Here is a 5,755-nt window from a genome sequence, read left to right as displayed (position 1 = left end):
CTCTACAAAGCTTTGAAATACAGTTTTTTCACTGCCTTGAACTTACATGTCATCAATTCCTTCATAAATGGAATGGATATCTCACACTAATAAATATTTCTAACTCATATGCAAATGCTGTTCTAATTTGATACCATTTTAACTTACTTTATGTACTTTAACTTTTGCGTACAAGACCAGAAATTACTATCACGTCATTTACTATTACTCTTTTTCTTGGACGCCTAAACTTTACTCCATGCTAAGCTAACTAATTTACTTGATCAAAGTGTAGGCTGTACTTGACAGCTGTCATAAAATCCCTTAATTCCTGCAGTTTGATGTCTTCTCCACTGCTTTATTGTCAGCACAGCAGTTTCCTTGCTGTCACCAGCAGCTTTTTGTGCTTTCCTTGATTTTTATGACACTCTCCCGGACTGCTCTGTACAGCTTCAGTGCAGTTCGCAAGTGCTGGGCATTTCGTAAGCTGTGGTTTAGAGTCTCCACAGTCTTAGTGTTCAGTTACCAGTGAAATTACATTCAACTCCCAAGCTGTTTACAATTCAAACAAAAGGATTTCTCTGTACAGCATCCAAACCCGACAAAGTTACAAGCACTTAAGCTTTTTGCACAAAGATCAAATATAAAAGTCTCCTTCCTCATATTTCCTTTGGTTGCAGTCTTCTGCATACCATATAGCTTAGCTTGTATCTACAGAGCCTCTTTTTATGTATCCCATAAGCTTTTACTGATAAGCTTGCTCTTCTAATCCTCTAAGGGTTCCATACAAATTCAGTCTTTTCCCTTCTAAACTTCTTAATTTCTTACTTATTCAGAAGATATTTCTACACTTGACTCCTTCAGGACTTTTTTTTTCAGAATAGCTGTTAAGCTTTGTACCTAACTGGCCTATTAACAAATCTATCAAAAAAAGCTAAATTCCACTCTTTCCCATTTTCCTAAACCAGGCTTGACTGTACTCATAAGATGGCATAAGGTCTTGAAGGAGCACATTAAAAAATCTTCAGTTAGCTAAGTGTCAATCTGATTTATAAACCCTGTGTCCATTAAAATTTGTTCCAAAAATTTTGGCTAACCGCTTTCCTATCAGATCAAGCAGAAGGTGACTGTATCAAAATTTCCCAGACCACCCCACAGGTCCTTTTAGGTTGCTTCCCACTCCTTGATTCCTGAGCTCACAGCACCTGGCTGCAGCTGCTCTTCTGCAAATGCAGGCTTGGGCCATGCTCCTTTCCAGAGCCTCACCATAGACAGCTCTCTTCCCATCACACTTTGCATCTGTTTTCACCTTGGATGCCCTCTCCTGGATCAGGCTCTTCTGTTTTCCCTTAGGACTTCTCCTGAATCATAGGTACTGCATTCTATAATCTTGGCATTGCCATGAAGCCAGAACCAAGCCTGGCACAGAGCCAGACTTGCTGCAAGCAGCATTCCCTGGAAACAGCTTAGTGCACTGAGAAACCCGTGAGAGCAAGCAGGCAGGAGGGCAAAGCAGTCTCTCCTGACAATCAGACACCGAGGAGCATTGCTGCATTGCTGCTGGCAGAGTACCTCAGTACCCATGCTAAACTGACCTGGAGGAATGCAGGAAACAGCTCCTACTTGGGCACCATGTACACCCATGACAGTTCTAGTTCTGGCAGTGTGACCTGCTGCAAGCTCCAGGACCCGGATTCTGTCCTAGTGAGGAGTACAGATGTAACTCCCACCTGGATTGCAGATTATAGCCCCTTCCTATATTTATATTTTACAAAATCACACACTTATTGGGGTTAGAAAGGACCTCTGGAGAACATCTATTCCAACCCCTTCTGCCAAGGCAGTCACCTAGAGCAGGTAACATAGGCACAAGTCCAAGTGAGTGAGTGTCTCCAGAAAGGGAGATTCCACAACCTCCCTGGGCAGCTTGTTCCACTGCTCTGCCATCCCCAGTGTAAAAAAAGTCAAGGTGTAATTTTGTGTATTTAAATTTATGGCCACTGCTCCTTCTCCTGTCACTGGGCACACTAGAAAGAGTCTGGCACCATCGCCTTTTCACCCACTTTTGGGATACTTATAAATGCTAATGAGATCCCTTCTCAGTCTTCTCCTTTCTAGACTAAACAGGCCCAGCTGCAGAAGTCTCTCCTCATCTGAGAGATGCTCCAAACCTGTAATCATCTTTGTGGACCTCCAATGTAGTGCCTCCAGTAGCTCCTTGTCTTTCCTGAACTTTGGAGACCAGAACTGAACACAATTCTCCAGGTGTGGCCTCACCAGGGCCCCAGTAGAGGGGGAGGATCACCTCTGTTGATCTGCTGGCCACACTTATCCCAATGTACCCAGGATATTATTTGTCCTCCTGGCCACAAGGGCACTGCTGGCTCATGGTCAGCTTGCCATCTACTAAGACTTGTCTGCAGAGCTGCTCTCCAGTAGGTCAGCTCCAGCCTGTCCTGGGGTTATTCCTCCTCAGGTGCAGGACTCTACACCTGCCCTTGTTGAACTTCACTAGTTTCACTCTGTCCAACTTCCCAGCCAATCAAAATTCTGCTGAATGGCAGCCTAGCCTTCGGGTGTATTTGGAGTCATCCTTTCTCCACAAAGGAAAAGGAAGCATCCATGAAAAAGGAGCACACTATGGGGAGAAAACCTTTGAGAAAAGCTGGACTATAGGTACCTAGGAACTCTTCACTGGGATGCACTCTAAAATAGAGACGTTCTTTTTTTTTTTACCTTGTTTAGTCCACCTTCATGTTGCACACATTTTGTAACATTCAGCTTTTATTTTACATAAAATAACATTTTATTTTACATTAAATAAAGGCTTTAATAAGCCTTTATATACCTTAATAGGGTATAAAAGGCTTAATAAGCCTCTAATACCCTTAGGTTCGGTATATCTTTGCACAATCCTCCCAAGGCTCTCAGCCCTGCATGGTCAGACAGGATATAAGAAAGAGCTATCCATAACTGCCATTGCTGCTGCAAACAGGATTGGATGATGGTATCACAAATAAAATAACCAGAAAAGAACAGGAAATATAAGAAAAGGGAGAGAAATAAGGAAGAACCTGATTGCATAAACCAAATGACAACTATGCACAGCTGCCCATACACACACACTGCTCCAATCAAATGCCCTGTGCAAAGGAAAGCTGTCCCTCCCTGAGAAAGACCTTGGATGGGACTCTGTCATGGACTATCTTCCCAGCACTGACAGGGAAATGTAGTGGCTGCAGCTGGTGCTGGCACTTGCACAGCAGGTTCCCCTCGGGTCCTTTGGTACCACCCAACTGCATCTGCTCTCTCTTGGCCTTTTGGAAGCACAGAAACAGCAGATCTTTCTCATGTGCTGCAGACCAAACTCAGCCCTGAACCTGAGGGAATCCTTGGCTTTTCCACAGATTGCAACTGCAGGCACAAAAACTGAGCACTCAGGAAGGTTGCCCACAAATGGTTTCATAAACTTGCCAGAGTCACAGAGAAACAGCAACTGCTGCAGCACAGCACTCCTGTGGCTGCTGACACACCCTGTTAACCTGCTTGTGTGGCTGGAGCTGTGCAAGATGTGGGCATTGCCTGTTTTCCACGAGTCAGCAACGATGCTGGCAAAGCAGGCATGACAATATACTGCACTGTAAAGTACTGTTGACAAAACACTGCTAGCCTGGACAAGGATGGGAGCTCACTAGTTCATACATTCTTGCCATAGGCTCTAAAAGTCAGACACCAAACTCTCTGTGCTCTAGCACACTCCCCATTTCCATTAGGATTTGCCCTTACCCCTCATGTAAAGGGATAAATCTGCTTTTGCTAATAACACAGATATATTTTTTTCACAAGCTGATTTCATTTTATGCCTACAATATGGTCTCTGGAAACTCATCTCACAGGTTGAAGCAATAAAGAAACCTTGCCTAAACTATCTTTATACTATCTGCCAAAAGCACTTTGCAAAGATCTCTGGGGTGTCCTGGAGCCCAGGTAAAGCCAACAGTGCCCTGGATAAACATAGCACCCTATATCAACATGAGGAACTTGATTTATGGATCTTGGGAAAACAACATGGAAAATGCCAGACTGCGACCTTTATAATGATATTGGTAATTACAGAGTAAGACTGCTACAGAGAAACAGGCTGACAGCATATTGTCTATTGGTTGTGTGATTGCATTCAGTAATGAACAGCCTCTTCTAAAACCTGGCACAGATGGTACATAGAGTATCACAGAAATAAGGAGCCCTCTGTCCACCATCTTCTTCAGTTCACATTACTGTTAATATTTTCTATGTTTACTGCAGGCATAAAAATATAAGTAGCAAGTAATAAATCCATTCATTTTCTACACCTCTGTAAGGTCTTTGCAAACTTCAGTAGGACAAAAAGCCTAGTATTTCACTTTCTTTCCATTAAGAAACCAGTTCATAAAGTTGCAGGTTTTCTTCCTTCTTCTGGGCTTCCCCTCCCATAGTGGAGTTTAAAGTTCCTGTTTACTGAACACATACAAAACTGTTACTGATAGCATGAGGCAGCATTTGCTGCCTAGCTATTTTGCTCATTACTGACACAAGTCTACCCTAAGATGAACCCTGTATCACTGCACAGCTTCTTACCATTAATTATTATATGAAATGTCGAACAGTAAAATCAATGTTAAGGAAAATGATCAGTGTATTCTTCCAAACTCCCATTCTGCTAGAGAAGAAACTGCAGACAAAAAAACCCAAAAAATAAAATCAGCAATTTGCACCTTAAAAGGAATGGGAAGCTGGAAAGCATGGATGTTCTAGTTTTTGCCTAATAGCACATAAAGCTTAATCTCAGCATAGCTGGAATAAAGCCCAATTCCTGAATTCAAATGAAATTCTTTCTCATTCTATGATCCTTTAACTTTCACTCCCTGCACATACACTTGCACTTCAGGAAGGGTGCAATCCTGCAGGACACTGGATATGTAACCATGTAAATGTAGATGCCATAAAAATGGAAATGCAGCGGAGACTATAGGGCAACTTCAGTTTGCAAGGCTGGTCTCAATTTTGGTCTTTATAGTTTTCACATTCTTGGTTATGCAAGTTTAACCCTTAAAAAAAAATGCCCAAGAACCTTGTTATAATGCATGATCCCTAATAATCACTTCTTCCCACAATCACTGCCAAGATGTATTTCTACAACCTGTTTATCAACAGACAAGAATGCTGCTCGAATAAAAAGCATTCAAACAATGCTGAATTAACATAGTTCTTTTGTTTGTAATTTACTGAAAACTAATAAAAAGAATCAGAAATGAGACCAGAAAGAAATCAGAGATTCTTCCTAGTTCCCATCCCAGATGTCCATCCTGGCTATGAAGTTTCACACTCCCCCAAAGCAACTGAGGTGCAAAGCAAAAGTATAAATTAAGCCAGGTAGGCTTTTATCACATCACTTGGCTGAGGAGACAGTTGGATTTGCTTCATTTTACTGAATGAGAGAAATTCGTCGAGGAGCAGAGGGGTAGAGAGTCAGAAAGCCACTATGACAGAAACAAGAATTTCTCAGCAATGATGCTCAGCACCGCTAACAGTGCGCTTTTAGAAATTTAACAGCAGTTTATGCCCACAGCAATTTCCATCAGAAAACTCCCTCCCAGCGTGCCCGGCAGGCTCCGGCTCGGGCTCAGGCTCCGGCTCAGGCTCTGGGTCCTGCCCCGCCGGCGGAGCACCTCCCTCGGCCCCGCTGCTGCGGGCTCCTGGCGCATCTGCTGCCTAGAGGGAGATAAGGGAAAAACCA

The sequence above is a fragment of the Agelaius phoeniceus genome, chromosome 1, assembly GCF_051311805.1.
Source record: "Agelaius phoeniceus isolate bAgePho1 chromosome 1, bAgePho1.hap1, whole genome shotgun sequence".
Lineage (NCBI taxonomy): Eukaryota > Metazoa > Chordata > Aves > Passeriformes > Icteridae > Agelaius > Agelaius phoeniceus.
This window is presented reverse-complemented; position numbering follows the sequence as displayed.